Below are 19745 nucleotides of genomic sequence, written 5' to 3' on the forward strand. Positions count from 1 at the left end.
TAGGGTCCAGACTGTCCCTGTCACAGAGCTCTTGAGGATCCCATAGAGCAAGTCCCCTAAGAGCTGAGGGTCCTATGAGGCTCCAGGGCCTTACCTATAGGGATAGATAAGGTATAGGAAAATAAGGGAGACGTTAAAAATGGCTGGATTTAGGGAAGGCCTAGGGTTCAAAGAGTGGGACTTTTGTCCCTGACACCTGTCGAGGGAGTACCCAGCCAGCACAGCTCTGCATGTAAATATTAACTCTAATCTCTATCTTGAGTACCTGTAAGGCTGATGTCCTCCTTGTTCACCTGGGCTTGCAGCAGGCCTGGCTCCTCCCTGCATCAGAGCCCCTGACAGGGTTCTTTATTTGTGTGATTATTGGCAGGTGGATGTCTTTATCTCCTCAGGAGATACCCCAGCCCACTAAAGTATACCCCCAAATTAAGGGGACCAGTGGAGACTCCAGCACTAGAAGAATCTGTCCTACTCCTTCTTCTCTCTGGGCAGATTGACCTTCCAAGTTCAGGCTCCAGCATGCCTGGCTGCAGAGCCAGCTGGCTCAGCTGTCATCCTAACACTCTGGGGTGTGACACCTAGAAGAGCACATGGAATTCCTGAGCAGCAATCCATAAGCTGTTCTTGGTTCCTTCTCTCCCTGCTTGTGCCTAGGCAGGTTTGCCACATGCAAGTTATCTAGAAAGTGTGGGCTCCCCTCCTGTGGTGTGCAGAACTCTGGTTTCCTACGCACTGCAGAACTCTAATAGAAGCTGTGTGGCTTCTGCCAAAGCGTCCCATGTGCCCCATGACATGAAACACCAAGGCCAGAGCAATGAGGGACCCTTGAGATTTATCTGCTTGGAAAGGCCAAGGTCCTGGGAGAAGCTGGTCCCAGAGTGTGCCTTTGGATGGACCTGGACTGGACTCCATATCTGCAGCTTCTGGCCAGGTGGTCCAAAGCTGGTGTCTGGTCTTCCTGGGCCTCAGTTCCCTTGCCTTCCCAGGAAGGAAAACTGAAACAATCCTTTGTTTCCCACTGAGGATGGAAGAGCTCTGGGAGTCACACAAGACAAGGGAGTCTTTCTTTGGTCCTTAGGGAGCACCGCATGTGGCTTGCTCCACTGGGCTAGTCCAGGAGACTCAAAAATGCTCCCAGGAAGGTGAAGAACTTTGAGCGGGGGAGCATCTTCAGTCTCTGACTTCCCAAATGGAGGGGGATGCTACCCAGAGGGTCCAGGCTCTCACTCCATGTCCTGCCTCCCAGCCCCCCACCCAGCGGGCCAGCCTGCCCCCTGCAGACCCTTCTTCCCTCCCTCCCTCCCTGCCTGGCTCTGGAAGCTAAGCCTCAGGCCATGCACTTTCCATTAAGGAGATAGCATCCCTTTGCCGAAGTCCATTTGGGATCCATTTTAGTGTTATCTAAAAATCAAATCTACATGGTAATCCTTTTAATGTACTCCTGACTTCAGAAAAAAACAGCTTTGCGCTCCTTCAGGAAAGGTTTTAAAGCATTACCCAGTAATTACTACTCACCCATGAAAACACTGATATTTTTACAATGGATGATGTTTGTGCGGACACACACGCCTGGGCACAGGCTCAGGCGCTCACACGGCATTCAGCAAAGTAACCAGTTCACTGGGCCTGTGGGTCACCCCTAAATTTTAGGGTATAGGGGGAACAACATTTAAGGGGAAACTAGTCAAACTACAACCCCTACCTCTATCAGAGTGGGGTGGTGGCAGGGCAGCTGGAGAGAGGCAGCCGGACTACAGGGACAGCCTCCTGGTCTGACTCATCGGCTGCCAGACACTTACCCTCAGTGGGTAATCTGGGACAAAGCCAGACAGCTGGGTGATGGGCAGGGACTGCCAGAGGTCATTGTGCCTCACCTGCATTCTTGCTCCAGTTAGGAGAGAAGCTCTTTTTACACGGACCTCCAGAGTTTCCTGCCAGGGCAGACTCCAGGCCTTGGCAATGCCTATCCACCTAGCACAGCCCAGGCTGCCCCGCAGGCCCAGCATGTGGACTTTTTCAGAGGCCAAGCCTGTGGGCTCCCAAGCCCAGTGGTACCTCCAGCTTGGCCAGTGGCATTTGTTGCTGTTACTTACTCCCACTGTCCACCAGTGAGCTCCTCCAAGGCCAGTCTTCCACCAGTGTGTCTATTCCTCCCAGCTCCAGGTCATTCCAGGCCATGCTCTGTGCCTCCCCTGCCAGGGACCACTGCGGCCAGCAGTGAGGACTCTACTGGGCATCTGGGAACCCTCCCACATGCCAGTGCGTCCTGCTTGGCACTGCTGGACTGACTCCTGGCAAAATCCTGGAACGCTGTCCTTTCTATCCCACAAGTGGCTCTCGTTTGCTCCTGTTCCAGGCCTGCACTCGCCACTGCTCCAGGAAGAAATGCCTCTGTCCTGTCCATGACCTCCCTTACCCAAAGGTCAGGGTCAATGAGGGCCCAGGCTAAAAGTTCAGACCTGAGAGAGCAGTGGCCCTGGAGCAGACCCCATCACCTTTCTGGGGAATGGGACCATACAGTCCCTTTCCACACAGACTGTAGAGAGGCAAGAAGGAGTCACCACCCTGTGACCACAGCTCAGAGGTTGGCACCAGCTCCACCCAGGGAATGCCATCCCTGCTTGGCTTTTTATTCCTGCTTTTTTAAAAAATGTATTTTTAAATTTTAGGTGAATACAATATCTTTATTTTATATTAATGTGGTGCTGAGGATCAAACCCAGTGCCTCATGCATGCTAGGCAAGCGCTCTACCACTGAGCCACAACCCCAGCCCCCTGCTTTTTTTTTTATCTTGACATAATTTCAAACTTTCAGAAAAATTGCAAGAACAGTAGAAAGAATTCTGTGTCCCCTTCACCCAGATTCCCTAAATGTAAACCTTTCATCACAGTTGCTTTATCTTCCTCTTTCTTTCTACCTATCTATAATTTCCTCCCAAATCATTTGAGAGGCTCTCTACCAGAATACTTTGGGAAGTAAATATTTTGCATAATCACAACACAATAATCAAACCCAGGAAATTATCATCCAAGTAATATTCCCATCTAACTACAAATCTTATTCTGATTTCAACAATGCTCCCAATAACATTTTTTTTTTCTGGTACTGGGGATTGAACCCAGGGCTGCTCTACCACTGAGCTACAATCCTAGCCCTATTTATATATTTAGAGACATGATCTTGCTAAGTTGCCCAGGCTGGCCTTGAGTTTGTGATCCTCCTGCCTCAGACTCCTGAGTAGCTGGGATTACAGGTGTGCCCCACTATGCCTGGCCCAATAATATTTTTTATGGCAAAGTTTTGGGTCACACATGGTGTTCAGTTGTCTACTTAAACATGGAAGAATTTCTATGCCTTGCCTTCAAACATAGGTATGTTTGAACCCTATAGGCCAGTTATTGTATGAAATATCCCTCAATTTGGGTTTGGCTGATACTTTTATCCAGATGACCTTAATTAACCATGTGCCTCAGTTGTCTTTTTGCTAAAATGGATAGGAAAACCATAGTTACAGAGTTACCATTAGCTATAAAGGAGTTAATGTATGTGACATCCTTAGGACTAACCGAGCCTGACAGTAAAGTTAGCTCTAATGAGTGTTACCCCATTTAGCACTCAGGGGAGGACAACCCCAGTCACAGCTCCATCTCAAATCTCCAAAATAGTGAGGGATATTTATTTTGCAAAGTGATAAACTGATCTGAATGTGCCACTGTGGTTAAAAATCACAGAGGCACTGGTTAGAATCTGGTACCACCCAAAGGACAGTCTAGTGGTCAGTGCATGTGTGTGCATAAAGTCAGCCCTCTCCATTCAGCAGGTTGGCCTAGTAATCACTCAAGTGTGAAGTGGTGTCTGTGGCAGCTCAGAGGGCAACTCAGGAGGTCCCTCCGGAGGTGTGGGGAGACCCCTGGGGACACGGGCAGGTATAGCGTTGGTATTTCTTATAATCCCTCAATGTACCTCAGTCCTGGTTCCATACCAGTGCCCAGTCTTCCCTGGCCTGGGATGAGGAGACTCAGTTGCAGGCCCTGCTCAGAGCTCACAGAGCACAACACAACTGCTCATTGCAGTTCTGGGGCTCCCCTTCCTCACCACAAGCAATGCCTCTGACCCCTGAGACAGAGACGGAGCCTGGGCTGAGCAACCTGCAGGGAGAAGATGCTGATTGAGTACCCACCAGTGTTCAGCTTCTAAGGGCTTTGTTCATAGCTGCCTTATGAAATAGGTAACATTTTAACAATGAGCCATGAGAAGTTCATAACTTGTCACAGTTCGTAGAAGACAGCTGCAGTTTGAACCCTGGCAATCTGTCTCCTGGGCCCAATCGCCTGACTCATCTGCTAGGTGGCAAGGCTGTATGCTGAGATGCTTAGAGACGCAAACAGGAGACTTTATAGAGACTAGGAGACACAGGAAGGTATGCAGCTGTGGGTCATACAGCCACAGTACACATGCACAGAGCACACAAATACTTACCCATGTATGTGTGATCACACAGGTACAAAAGGAGCACACAAGGAGAAACTGTGTCTGTTTTTTCACCCCACAATAGTTTTATTCCAGTGCCCAGACAAATGCTGGCATATACTAGGTGCTCAGTAAGTTACACAAAAATATACGTCCATGCATTCCAAGCATGCACGTGCATGGTGTGTACAAGCATGCATTTGGTATATTCACATAAATATACACCTTGGCACAGATGCACACACCTGCATGGGCTGTCATGGAGATGTTTCCTGTCTTAAAAGTCTACAGCTCCAAAAAAGGGGATCACAGCTAAAAATAAAGCTCTGATTTTAACAAACCTCCAAGTGGCCTAGAAATAGAAGGAAATGGAAGACAATGAGCCCCTTGGATTCACCCAGGTGGATCCACATAGAGCCTCGGAGATTGCCCAGAATTCAGTCCAAAAGCCTCACATCCACCTCAGCTGCAAGGGTTTGGGGGTAATGGGCTTGAGAGTTCTGGGTCCCTGCCAATGGCAAGGTCCTCTGCCTGCCCAGGGCCACACCTAGACCTGGAACTACAGAGCAGGCTCCCAACAGGCAGCCTGCTCCTGAGCATCAATCCCCTTTAATAAGGAAATTTGAAAGTGTAATCTAATTCTGCAGAATCTCTTTAAATCTCGTTTTCTCAGAAGCAACTTCATTTCGCACGGACACATCCAGCCTTGTGAGAAGGCCTCCATTTCACACCAGTTTTATCTCCACAATTTCTCGTCTCGCTGCACTCCTATCCTGGGTCTTGCCATGTGGCAGGCAAGGCCTGAACTAATAGCATTTCCTACTCATTTGGAATCAAAAGCCAACGAGAACAACTGTTGAAACGCGTGGCCACAGCCACCTCGCTCACGCTTATTACTGCCTCCTCTACGCACCCATTCACAGGAGGCTGTTTACTGGGTCGGATGAGGGAGGGAAGTGGGGGGTCCCATGGCCTCCAGCCCCCCACTGGGGTAGGGAAAGGAAGTCTGGGAGGCTGGACTTGGCTCACAGAGTGGTGGTCTGCTCAGTGGAGGGACTGGCACCTTTGACTCTGGTGCTTCCCCTAAGGGGAGTCACAAGAGGCAGGTAGTATACACTTATGGACCACGGGCCCTACGGACACATGGCCTCAGCTTGAATTTTGGCTCTGTCGCTTCCTAATTTTGCCTCAATTTACTCACCCACAAATGAGAACAGCCTATTTTGAAAGATCATTTTGAAGATTAATTTAAATAATAGGTACAAAAATACTTATAATAGAATTTGACATAATAGTTTAAAACAATCACCTAAAAAAATTATATATATTTTACGGCCCAATATTTCTATTCCTAGGTATATGCCCAACAGAAATGAGAGCTTATAGCTACCAAAATGGATAAAGGAATGTTCATAGAAGATTTTTTTCTAATAATAGCTCCAAACTGAAAACAATATGAATGTTCAGTCATAGAAACAGATAACAAATTATGGTTTACTGATGCAATTGAATACTATGCAGCAATAAAAAAGAATGGATTATTAACACACACTACATGGTTGAATCAGACAACATAGAGTTAAATGAAAGGAGCCAGACACAAAAGGTACATACTATATAGTTCCATTTATATGCACTTGCCAAACAGGAAAGACTGATGTGATGTCAGAATAATGCTTACTTGAAGGGAAGGGGACTACATTATAACCTGAGAGGAGATATGAGGAAACCCACTGTTTAAACAGGTTTACACATGTGTAAAAACTCATTGAATGGAAGGAACATTTGAGACTTGGATTTTTTATACATTATACTTCAATTATAAATAGAACTAAGATGGAGACCCTCTCAGACAGAACTCTGGATACCTATTCATAAAACCCACCATCTACTCAGCATTTCCTGGGCCAGCTGCTGGGCTCAATTATTTCAGCGAATCCTCATATGAACTCTGAGGTATTAAGTGATTACCCACATTTCACAGATGAGAAAACAAGAGGACTAAAAAGGGTGGGGCCCTTATCCAAAGTCACACAGCTCAAAGACTGCAGGGTGACAATGAAATCCTGGACCTCAGGCTCCCGTTCTCATTCAAGCCTGCCCTGCTGCCTCCCTGAACAGCCAGTGTGAAGGAGGAGGCTGAATTGTTCTCCAGTGCAGCCTGGATGCTGGAAGACGCTGAGGGTGGGGGTGCCGCATGCTTAGAGCATGGAGGTTCCGACCGGGAGGAATGGCTGTCCATGCAGAGCACTCATTTCATGTTCTGCAGGTGGGAGGGCCACAGGTTGTTTCTGCTCACCTACTGGTCCTTCAAAAGTTGTGGCTGCTGTGAGATCTTTAAAGGGTTTCTAGGTGTGGCCAGCAAGGTGACAAGGGGACAAAAACTAAGAGGACCTGGGGCTGGAAAGGCAGCAGAAAGGTCATGCAGAAGCAGAGCCAAGGTGTTTACATTGCAGCCTTGAGAGGGACAAAGAGGCCTTGAGATGACACATGATGCTTGGGAACAGACCCAGCTATGGTGAGGCTAGGTGGGGAGAGCTGGGGGGCCCAGAGCTGCAGTAGGGGAGGGAACCTTAACCAATGGCCAGGACCTTGTGTATGAATGAGGGGAGGTGGGGAGTGGAGAGGGTCCTGAAGGGGGCCTGGCACTGAGGAAGACAGTTAAAGAAGTACAGAAATTCTCGCCTTCTCTAAGGTGCAAAGGTTTTCCTGCTCTCTCTAGTCCACCACAGGAAGGTGCAAAGGTTTTCCTGCTCTCTCTAGTCCACCACAGGAGGGAAGGCCTACGGGGAGGTCTGCTCAGTCCCACCCTTAGCATCAGCAGCCACAGTCCTCACATTCGACTGGATGATAATAAACTGCATCACCCCTTGCTGAGTGCTACTTCGTGCCAGGAGCTTTACACTTGTTAACTCAGCTCTTCGTGACCCTGGGTTGTAGAAATGATGCAACTTGCCTAAGGGAGGCCTGGGAGTGTCCAAGAGAGGCCAGAAGTACATGCTGCTGGCCAGGAAGTGCCCTGTGCCCTTCCTGCTCTATCCTAAAACCAGAGGTAGTACTGTCACCTTTTTTTCTAAGCAATGGGAAAGTGAACTTACACTTGGACCTGGTTTGGACCCTGCCAAAAGAAGATTCTAAAATACCCCTGGCAGGGATATGTCAAGGCCTGGTAGGCTGCCTGGCCCCAGAGGCTGAACAGATTGGAACCCCTGGAGGGGCCATTTCCTGTGAAGAATTAGGAAGCAGTAGGTATTTTCACAGTGTGTTTTGGTGGAGGCAAACCTGACCTTAGCAATGTTGCACCTAAACCCTAGACATGCCATGACCTTGGAGTACCCAAAGATGAAGGGGCTGAGGTATTCCTACTCATGCCTTACAGGCCTTTGTTATGGAGGGAAGTGAGCCCAGTAAAACCCAGAGTGGACTGTTTTAGTCCTTCTTATGGATCAGATGTGAGGTGTCCCCCAGAAGCTCATGTGCGAGACAATGCAAGAAGATTTAGAGAAGAAATGATTGGGTTACAAGAGCCTTAACCCAATTAGTGATTTAATCACCTCATGCGATTAGTTGAGTGGTAACTTGGCTGAGAACTTGAAGGAAGGCCCAGAGGACACTCTGAGTGAGGGTCTGGGGCAGGTTCACATGGGATCTGCTCTTGCAGCCTCATGAAGTTTTCTGTGGTTCTTTAGTGAAGAACCTAGACACACAGGAAACTGCATGTGCTCCTTTGGAGGCTCAAGTTAACTACATAGTCATTTGTGGCATGGGAGCAGGCATCCTCTTCTAATTCCTCGGTGTGCCTATAGCCTCAGATTTATCTCAAAAGCAACAGATCCAAAAATGGGACTCCTGACTTTCTCCCTTGAGCTGAGCCCCTGTGCCCTTGTCCCTGGCTTCCCTTCTTGATACCCACACCATCATCCACCCAGAGGCTCCTGCAGAAACTCAGCATCATCCTCATCCTCTCCCCCTGCCACTCTCTGTACCCACGCCACCTTCTTCCTGTTTCCAGAGCTACTGCCATCTTTCACCACACGATAGCAGAGCCCCCAGCAGCCTACTTGTGTCTAGTGCCTACCACCCCATCTTCATTAGTGTCCACAAACCAGTCCTCATTCAGCAGCGGGAGAAGTCTTTCCAAACAAATCAGGGCAAGTCACTGCTCAGCATGGAACCCTTCTTCCATAGCTTCCAGGGGCTGAGCATAACACCTCTACTCTTCATCTAGCCTACAAAACCCTCACGTGGTTGGGCCCCTGCCTCCCCGTCGCCCTGAGCTCCAGCAGCACTCTGGATCTCCTTCCTGCCACAGAGCCTTCAGACGTGCACACACCTTCCCCGCCTCTTCAGTGGTCGGCACCTCCTCATCCTGGAGCTTCAGCTTAAATGTCTCCTCAGAGAGGCCTTTCTTACCTCATTTCTTCAAATGACCTGCCCTCCCATCCCCTCCACCCCTGGTCATTTCCTTTAGAGTTTTTAATCATAATTTGTAATTATTTCATTTTTCTTCAGTGTGCTTACCAGAAAAGTGATTGGTTTCTCTTCAAACAGCAGAAGTCCCATGAAGGCCTATTCTTAGGCCCTTGTCTATCTTGTCTATCATTGTATCCCCAGTGTTGAACCCCACAGCGGTGGCTTTTAAAAATATCAGTTCCATTAATGAATGAAGAGACTGGGTGGAAGCTATCCAGATATTATTGGCGAGAGTTTGCTGGCCAGAGTGGGCTGATTCAGAGTGGCAGGCTCCTGAGAGTGGGGCCTTGATCAGGCTTGTTGCTGTCCCTGTGTCACACATCCCAAGACACCTGTGGCTCTATGGCTGTAACAAAACATGCAGATCCAACTGCCTCAGCACCCAGGTCCCACTGCAATAGCAACCAAGGTTTTTGAGAGGCACATTCCAGGGCCTCAGCTACAAAACAACAACACTCATATGAAGTGCAAACCCTTTATCCCGTCAAAAAAGGAATAGCAAAATTCTGTCCTTTAGCCCCTGCAGACCCACGAGGAAGGAGACCTCTGCTCTCTGTCTACTTTATCCATAAATACTTCATCCACCCCTCAGGGAGTGGCAGGCAGAGCTTAGGTCTGGATGTAAGGCCAGCAGCTCAGTCTTTTCCTCTGCAGTTCTGGCCTGGGCTCCTCCTCTCCCAGACACAGACCTAGCCTCCCTCACTCCCTGCAAGTCCTGTTTCAGCCTCTGGGGGCCAGTGAGAGGAAATGAGTCCTGGATTTTGTGACTGAAAAACCCCAGGTCCAAGCCTTTCTCGGTCTGGATCCCCTATCCCCAAGCCATCCTGGGCTGCTGGAGCCTGTGCCCAGGTTCCTTAGCAGGATGCTGCCTGGAACTACACAGGTATGGGGACAAGAGGGAAAGCATCTGGAAGCTGTGTTCTCCAGACAGCAATTCAGGTGCTCCCTGGGCACCCTTGAAGCCCGCGTCACCCATCTAATGAAATAGGGCTCCCAAGGGGCCTGCAATCTCCTCAGAGGAGGAGGACACAGACTCTCAGATGAGTCTCAATTTCACAGCATCAGAGATGTGAGCACCAACGCGCTGAACCAGAAAACGAGAGTCTGGCGGGAGCTGCAGACACACCGTGAGTGCCAGGGGATCGGAGATTAGGGCCCTTCAAAATCAATTTTGAATTCAAACTTTTAAATGTGTTCTCCAGGCACAAAGAGGGGACCCTCCAGGCAGGCTTGGCCTAGCCAGCTGCTGGGTCCTACTTCCTTCTCGATGTAGCCAGAGCCCATCTGCTAGCCACTGGGCTGGCCAAGAGAAGGGAGGGTATGGGGTGTAGGGAGACTCTGTGCCCTGCCCCCAGGACAGCAGGGATAGGAACCCCTTGGGTTTCTGCTCAGATAGCACTGCTCTGGGTCTTCCTGTGGAGGCCCTGGAGGCTGTTGCAGCCCTGGAGAAAAGATAAAGACAAGGACCCCATGGATTACAACCTGGCTGAGAAGGCTCATGGGGCACCAATGAATTAAGCCATTTACAGTTTGGGTTTTGGAGTCCGACAATTAGGGATTTATATTCTAGACCAGCCAAGAGCTCTAAGGAGAAGATCCTTGTTCACAAGTAAATATCCCTTTTGGAAAACTGGCAAAAGAAAACCTAAAGCTCCCAGGGAACTGAGAGGGGCCTGAATCCCTGGCATGGGAGCCAGCAGGGCAGTCTGGCTGCTGGTTGTATGAGCCACTTCGTGGTTTCTGCAGCCAGGGAGCTGACATCCGCACGGTCTGTCAACTGTCAAGACATGCCTGGAGTACTGAGTACCAGTCTGGACACTGCCCTGTGATGTCACAGGGATGCACAGGGCAGTGGGTCACATTGGGAACCTGAACAGAATACACTGCTCAAGTCAACCCCTGGCCAAAAAGCTGCAGGGCCTGAAGGAGGAAGGTCTCCGAGCCTTGGGTTGACAGAGGATGCTCCAGGAAGTCTAAGCTGTGGACCTCTACTCCTGCTTGGTTGCTGGAAAGCCATGTTTGTTCTTCCCAGCCTATAATCGGCCCACAGCTGATGCCTTCCCAGTCTCTGGGTGGGGAAGCTTGTCTATATATAGCAATATTCTTTGACCCCTCACTCAGGCCCCCAGTTCTCCAAACCCCAGGTCATCTCTCAACTTGAAGCCACATTCCTGCAACATAAACACACAGGACTGGGAACCATTCTGCAGGTGAGAGACAACAGGATAGGTACCAAGGCCCAGTCCCTGCAAAGGCTTCACGGGGAACCCTCCTGGACTGAGCAGTGGGAAAGAAGGCTGGGGTCCCCAGATCACACAGGGGAGAAGAGGCTGGGACTCCCCAACCCCTCCCACCCCCTAGCTCAGGAGAGGGCTGCTGGCTTTGCAAGGAAATTACAACGTGGGCCTGGGTAATGCTCCTTTTAGTTACAGCATAAACTGCGGCAATAAAGCGTACCTGGGGAATGTTTAGAGAAAGCACTAATGATTTCTTCCCCAGTGGTTAATAAATTCACTTCCAGATCAATTTGTTCGCGATAGAGCCGGGCGAGCGGAACCCGCGCGGCGGGCACAGCCGAGTGTGTCTTTTTCAGTATAAATGATTTATTACGATGATTAGCGGCACATAAACAATTTAAAATACAACGCTAATTAGTTTGGGGAAGAAAGGAGGGGAAAAGCCACCCTGCCTCTCTCCCCATTATGTTCTACTTCCCTAAGTGTGTACTTTTTAATTAAATCCAAATGTCACAATAAATTTAAAGTGTTTTATTACCACTCGGGCTAACTGAGGCAGTCATGCAAGCCCCCACTCAGGCATCTGCAGGCAGGGTGGGGGCAAAGATTGGAGCACCAGCAGGTCTAGCCACAAGCTCTCCTCAAGACAGAGGTCATTCTAGATCCCTGCAAACCCCTCCTGTTTTCTGACAGCCCCAGGCTGGAAAACACTGGGACCACCCAAGGGACCTCCCACCTTCTGCTCACCTTCCTGGCCATTCTGAGTGAGATCTCCTTAAAGCTTGCTCTGACCAGCCCAGAAGCTGGTCACTTCTCCTTGGTGGTCACACAACACCCTGCAACCTTCTTCAACCCTTCTTGTGTGTCTAGAAACTTCTTCTACCTATTACCTTCTGTGTGCCTGGCACTTTGTGTCAACTTTTTACCAAATGCTGGTTCCAGTGCTCTAAATAATATTATTATATTAATAATTATTGCTTTGATTATATGGATGGGGAAACTGAGGCTCAGAGAGATAGAACAACTTATTTGAAGTCTCACAGCTAAAAAGCAGACTTTTGCAAAGTCTCCTTCTATAGTGAACTCTACCTTGGAGCTCACACCTGACCATTTTGGGGCCCTGATTTCCCAGCTCTCAGGTTGGGGCAGAGAACATGGCAGCTGCTCAGGCATGGCCTTGTCTTGCCCTGAGACACATCTGAGGAAGGGACCTGGACTCTGATGTGTGTGGGTTCGAGTACAGGCTGTACCACTGACTAACATGGTCAAGTCCTTTAGCCTCTCTGAACTTTGGCTTCCTCATGAGCAGAACTAGAATGGGTAAAGCAGAATTTGAGATCCTTGACAGGCTGTGGTAGTAGTACATACTTTAAAAGTCCTTGAGATGAGACAAGATCAGGACTAACCCCATTTCATAGATTGGAAAACTGAAGCCATCAGAGGAAAGGACTCACCCCAGCTTCCGCAGAACCCCAGGAGCCCAGTTGGGACAAGGCTGCCAAGTAACTTCTCTTCTGGAAGTTCAGACATCCAGGGATGGTTTCTCTCCTAAACTCCCTTGCACTGTTCATTTGAATTTAAAAACAGATATCCCTAAACATAGAGTGTTCATATGATCCAGCAAGTCTACTCCTAAGTATATGCCCAAGGGAAGTGAAAAAAACAGTTCTACACAAAATCTTTTACATGAATGTTCACAGCAGCATTATTCACAAAAAGTAGAAACAACCAACATTTCCATCAATTGACAAATGGATAAAATATTACACATACACAGAATATTATTTGACCATAAAAAGTAATGAAGTATTGGCATATGCTGCAACAGGGATGAACCTTGAAAATATTATGCTAGGAAAGATGCCAGATTAAAAAACCACATATTGTGTGATTCCATTTATATGAAATGTCCAGAATAGGCAAATCCATAGAGACAGAAAGTAGATTAGTGGTTGCCAGGGAGGGAGGATTGGGGAGAGACTGCTAATGGGTACAGGGTTTCTTTTTGAAGTGATGCGAATGTTCTCAAATTAGATAATGGTGATGATTGTACAACTCTACGAATATACTAAAAGCCACTAGATTGCACGTTTTAAAAAAGTTAATTTTGTGGTATGTAAATTATACCTCAATAAAGATGTTATGTAAAAATCATAAAATAAATATTCCTTTGAGAACAGGAGAGACTGGTTCATAAAAAAAAATTGAGTCCTGGCCTCACAGGACAACCATAGGGAGACAAAGTTTCCAGAGTCCCTCTTTCCTTTCTATTCTCCAGTCTTCCCTCCCCATGCAAAAATCTGACTCCACCCACTTTTCCAGTCTCGCTCCCCCCGGACACTCAGTCAGACCTTACCGGATCCAGTGCTCTTCTCTGATCCATTTGCTTCCACCATTGCATTCATGTTTTATCTTTCCAAATTTGTTGAAATTTCTGCATCTTTCAAGGACTATGCCCTGTCTGGAAAGTAGCCTTGCCCACAGGAGACAGGTCCTTCTTTCAAGACTGTGAGCTTGTCTTATGTGGGGTGCCACAAGTGACATGTGCATAATGGCATGTGCACAATGAATAGGATCACAGTGGAAGCTGGGGATGGAATGCTGCCCTCTCCCAGGACCTGTGAGCCCAGCCTGGGGAAGGGTGTGTGAGCTCAGATCCACGGCATGGTGCCAGGAAGGAAGGCACTAAGGATGCTTTTGGAAGAAGCCTGTGTCCAGGCTAGGGATGATGCCCTTTTGTGACTAGTCTGAGAGAGTGACTCAAAAACATGGAATATCTAGGCTATCAGGGGGAGCAAGGAGAAAACTGTAGCAGGGCATAATCCCCTACCCCCTACATCTAGGGAATGTCAGGGTCAGGATGAGAGTAGCAATGGCCATCCAGGCCTCATCTCAGCAGAGAAAGGCCAGTCTCCACATCTCTTGCATGTGGAGAGGGCCCAAGATAGAACAGGACAACTCTTGTCACTTGAGACGGATAACTGGGCCTTGAGGCAAAGGGACACATGCCCATTTTCAAGGCATGAGGCTATTTCATGAGTCTCTATGGATTCACCATGGAGTGTTATCTTAGGAACTAGCCTCTAATTTCTGGGGAGCTAGGACTGAGAAGACCTCTCAGGGGTAAGGGTGGAAGGAACAAGTGTCACATGCACCCTTGATTCCTGCAGTCACTGTGTACTCACCAACAATTCTTCAGGTGAGCACAGTGCTGCCCAGCTGACAAGATGCATGAAAGCATTGTTTTTCATTTGAGTTCTGGGTGGGAGACAGGGAGGATACCCTAGGCCCTAATTTATATATGAGAAAACCGAAGCTCAGAGAGTTTAAGCGATTTGATCAGGGTCATGCAGCAGTAGGTGGTAGATCAACACTTGCCTGAGATCTCATAGTCAAGGAACAGCAGAGCAGGACTGAGATAAAAAGTTGTATGTGTTGCCAGCCAAGCCCAAAGCAGGCTGCCTCTGCAGTAATTAGTCATGCCCTCATGAAGCTGCTGTTTCTTTTAAAGAATTCTAAAGATTACAAATCTATGTCTCTCCCCTTCAGCCATAGGCCCAGACTGCAAGTGCAGAAAGAAACTACAGGAAAGCTGGAAGGAGCCTGGGGCAGTCAATTAGAGGTGTGGGGGGAGTCACCTGTAAGGCTAAAAAGGAAGGACCTTCCACACATAGTGCCCTTTTCTAGCTTCTAGTTTTATCACTTCCAATATATTCTCCATAGAGTAGCCCAAATAAGCTTAATAAAATATCAGTTTGATCATGAGTTTTGATTCTGCCTAAAACCCTTCAAAGACTTCCCACTGACCTTAGTACAAAATCCCAGCTCCTAACCATGGCCTACACAGCTGTGCATAGGGTGACCCTGCCAATGCAGACCAAAACTACAGCCATGTCAATGACACTCTGGGCTCCAGCCCCAACGACCTCGCTGGCCACCAACTCAGAGTTCCTGCTCTCTCTCTTCTCTTTCTCCGGGACAAAGGAATCCTTATGATTTTCTCTTTTACCCTTTGACCTCCTTTACCTGTTAACTCAGTCATTTACTCACTATTCAACAAATATTTATTAAGCATCTGCTATTGGCTGATGCTCTGGAGGGTTCTTCAACTACTTCCTCTCTGATGAACCCAGACCAACCAGACCCCTTCCTGCCCCCTCCAATCAGGCTTAGAATGCCAATGCAGAAAGAAGTGAAGGAAGGCAGGAAGGAAAGTAGGGGTGGTCCCTGACACTTGTAATTTGGTTACAATTATACCAGTGCTGTTTTTTCATCAAGAAATAGTTCTTAATAAACTACCAAGTCGACTTATTTTCTTAATCAATTTCATCTTCAATAGTGTTGAATCATTTCTACCTCCACCCCTGTTTTTAACTTATTAGCATTATTTTCTTTGGGATCAATGATTTTAAAATTTTTATGTGACTATTTTGTTCATGATCAGTTTTGGCTCATGTCAACTCATAAATTAGGCTTTTGCTGCTGTTGAGATTTCTTATGTGGCAATTATTTCTACCAGAAAATATTTCTGGAGCCAACTTCTGCAGATCTAAATTTTGTCGGGAAGCTTTGATTCTTCTGTCAATTTTTAGTCAATAACATATTTTACCAGGTGCAGTCTTAGTGTTGCCAGTTTTCTTTGTGTTAATTATTTCAACCAATTTTAATTTTTTCCTGGATCTTTTTTTTTTTTTTTTGCATTCTTACTAATACTAATGAGATATTATTCTCATGTATAAGGCACATTTTCACACTGATCTGATAAAGCAGTCTGAAGATCAAAGAGAAGTGTGAAAACATCCTGGGGGCCAAAAGGCAGGTAAAAACATTGCATTCTGTGCTTGGGTGGCATGCCAGGCTGGAACCCAGTGACCCAGGGAGCCCTGCCCACTGCCCACTGCTTCCCAGGCTCCTGAATGTGCATGATGCCTCACAGATGCAAAACAGATCCTGACAAGGGAACACAGCTGCCTGGAACAGTCAACCTCTGACTGACAGGCAGATATGGGCCTCAGGCTGGGCTTCACACAGCTTCTTTTGAGCCCTAGACTTTTCTACTCAGAAAGTATCTCAGACACAGTGAGTTGAGCAGGATTCAGAGCTTTGGTATCTCAGTTTTCTTGGCCATAAAAGGAGGGAAGTGACCATTGTGCTCTCAGCCCGGCGTTGTAACTTCCACTTCTTGGCCTTGAAGCTTTGGACCTGTTCCAGGGGACCCCTCTGCCTCCTAGTTGAGACTCTATACTACCAGGAAACAGCAAGTTCTAGAGGCCTTGGACCTGGACTCAAATGTGGCGAGACCAAGTGCAGAGGGCTGGGGTCGGGGAGGAGGCACAAATGCTCTCACCTGTGAACTCTGTGACTCCCAGAGACCAAGAAAGAAAAAGAAACCTCCAAGGGGTCCTTTTCCTGCTGGTCTCTTGCCCTACAGTCATGGTCCAATATCCAACAGCACAAGGAATCAAGCAGCACCCTTGGCAATCTAAATGGGGAAACCAAGGTTCAGTGAGGGGAAGGGACCTGCCCACACACTCAAGGTGGTAGCAGTGCCAGGATGTGGTTGCAGGGGTTCTGCTTCTGGTCTCGTGCTCCCTGGGCAGCTTCATCCCACAGGAACCCTGCTCCCTCACAAGGAACTGGGGAAGCCGCCTCTGCCCAGGTTTCCTCAGAGACCTGACTCCGCCTCACCTAGAAACATGCAGGGGGAAGGGAGGCCCTCTGTCAACAGCTGTGGCAGGCTGGCTCACAACAGTACCATCCCCACCTCCTTCGAGGGTCTGGTGAGCAAACACTAAAGGAGAAGAGAGGCCCTGAATGGATGGTCCACAGGCCTCTACAACCTTGGCACACTTATCATCTATAAAAAAGGGAATCGAGCAGTTCCCAGTTCCAGCCTGAGGGTGTGAGTGTGAGTGTGAGTGTGAGTGTGTGTCCCCACACACAATCAATACCATCCCCTCTCACCACTAGGGCCAGGAAAAGCCTGAGAGTGTCCTTTCTACCACCTCCCTAGGCTCATAGCAGGCAGGGGCCTTGTTCCTCTGAACTCTGTCACAAGCCAACTTACTAGGGTAACCCAGGCAGGTGTCTATGGGTACAACCTACTCCTCTGCAAAATGGGGCCAGCTTATATTTGTCTTGCCAGCCTCCCAAGGTGCTATGAAGATGAAATGAAAGACTATGAGACATCTGTAGCTTCCTTGGTTGGAACTGACTGGTGACACTGGTGACTAGGCCTTCCCTAGTCATGGCTGATGACTCCAGGGGAAGCTAACCTGTTGGACACTTGGAGCAGAGGTGCTACTGCAGAGGCAAACCTCTTATGGCAGACCAGTTGCTAAGACAGTCACCACCAACCCTGTCTTTGGCATTTATGCCCTTGTGTTCATTTACCCGGCTTCCTCAAATGTGGGCTAGACCTATTGACTTGCTCCCAAGGAAGAAAACACACCAAAAGTGATGGAATATCACCTCTGTCATGAGGTTGTAAGACTGTGACTTCCTTTCTTTTTTTATTTTTTTTGAGTTGCTTAGGGCCTCACTAAGTTGCTGAGGATAGCTTTGAACTCCTGATCCTCCTGCCTTAGCCTCCCAAACCACTGGGATTACAGGCATGCACCACTGCTCCAGGCTTGTGACTTCCTTCTTGTGAGCAGACATTCTCTCTTGATGGTGTTAAGAAGCACACTGCCATGCTGGAGTGTCACGCATGGCATAGAGCCAAAGGGCAGCCAGCAGTCAACAAGGAATTGAGGCTCTCAGTCCCCAGCCCATGAAGAACTAAATCCTGACAGCAGCCAGATAAGTGAGTTTGAAAGTGGCTCCTTCCCCATGGATCTTGAGAAAAGACTGTGGCCCCTGTCCAACACCTTGATTACAGTCTGTGAGAAACTGAGGGCCCAATTAAGCTGCACCATGTTCCTGTCCCACAGAAATGAGAGACTAAATGTGTGTTGCATTAAGCTGCTAAGTTTTGAAATAACTTGTTACTCAGCAATAACTAATCACTAATACACCACCATATTGGCCTGTACACTCAGAAAAGGAAAGACCTTTCTTCTGGCCTTTCAGGGGCAGAGATCCCTGCAGACAGATCTCTGCCCCACAGCCTACATTGCTGTGAGCATCTTTGAAGAGCACAGGCCTTGCTAGGAAGTGTTGTGAGAGAGGGGCCCAGAGGACACAACCCTGTCTCCAGCCCACCCCAGATTCCTGCCTTCAGTGGGCAGACTAGGAAAGAGGGTAGAACTGACCTACCTCCTCAGGGAGTGGTAGCCCTGAAGAACTCAGAACCTTGGGTGGGCTGGGAGCAGAGCAAGCTTGCCAAAGCACACACCACTTCCACTTTCTCTTTGTCTCTCACCAAAACCCTAGAAGGTTAGGGGAATTGTACCAACCATCCACAAGACTATCAGACCTTTGGCTGATAAAGTCTCAACAGGCCTTAATGGTGGCTGTGATCATACCAATTTTATAGCTAAAATGACTATTAAAATCTACTCACTAGAACTACTAAGCAGAGAAAGGATTAGAACCCAGTCTATGGAACTCAAAGCCCATGCTAGCCACACTCATTTTACAAATGGGAAAACCAAGAAAGCAGAGAGTTCACATATTCTCGTGACACCCACAGGCAATACTACCCAATTGTTCCCGGAAAATCTGTCATCAGAGATGGGGGTTCTTAAAGACCCACGAGAGAGGGACGGTGGGATGGAACAGAGCAGTTGTGGGCCACAGGAGCCCAGGCCTGTGCTCCTCCCACTCATCTGGGAAGAGTGCGTCTCCCACCCCCCACCAAGTCATTGTGCCAACCAGCAAAGTTGAATTATTAAAACTCCCTTCTGGGGTACCACACGGCTTTCTCTCCACTGAGACTCAGAACAGAGGGGTGGCTGCTCCTGCCACACAATATTAAAATGTCAGGAGTTTAAGGCCTGCGTTGGTTGAGTCATAAGTTATCAGCACCCAGTGAGGGCCAACAGAATGCCTCCCTTAAATTATTAAGCAGAAAGCGTCAGACTGTAATATTTTGCTAAACCAAAGTACAGACACAGACAAAGATGTCATTTCAATATTTGAAACCAGCAAGTTTAATTTAAAATAAGAGCAAACCAATAAGCTCAGAACATAGCGGCATATGAGAGGAAAATTATACTGTGAGAGGGAAAAAAAAGTGGAAGGACTTAAGAAATTTATAAAAGTAATCTCCAAGTGGAAATTAGAAATCAAGGCCTAGAAACAGAATAACACAAAAGAAATATTACTGTCCACTTTCTAAATCAATATAACACTGCTCCACGCTGGAATTACCATGGTAACTCAAGTAAAAAGAATCAAGCAATTCTTATTATTTCAAAATAAAATCACAGCCTGAAGCCTGGGTTTTATTACAACCACTGATAGATCGCTGGCTTGTATTTATCTGAAATATTGCTTTTCAATCAGCTGGTTTATGAATGTACACAGGCCTCTCACCAGCCCACTTACCGCCCCGTTTTGAGGCGAGGGGCCAACCAATGAATTGATTCTTGCCAGACCAAATCTGCATATATGGTCGGTTT

The 19745-nt window shown here is 47.9% G+C and overlaps 1 protein-coding gene across 3 annotated transcripts in view; it reads right to left on the minus strand.

The window, feature by feature from the left end:
* Positions 1–19745, minus strand: part of LMO1 (LIM domain only 1) — a 39757-nt gene that overhangs the window by 7203 nt on the left and 12809 nt on the right. The window contains exon 1 of one of the 3 annotated variants that reach the window (XM_081281699.1): positions 2094–2130. The exons of the other annotated variants lie outside the window; for them this stretch is intronic. The gene's annotated coding sequence lies outside the window, so the exon portion shown is untranslated. Of the gene's footprint in view, positions 1–2093; positions 2131–19745 lie in introns of those variants that run through there. 3 annotated transcript variants of the gene reach the window in all.

Source organism: Spermophilus citellus (assembly GCF_964194105.1).
Source record: "Spermophilus citellus genome assembly, chromosome: 2".
Lineage (NCBI taxonomy): Eukaryota > Metazoa > Chordata > Mammalia > Rodentia > Sciuridae > Spermophilus > Spermophilus citellus.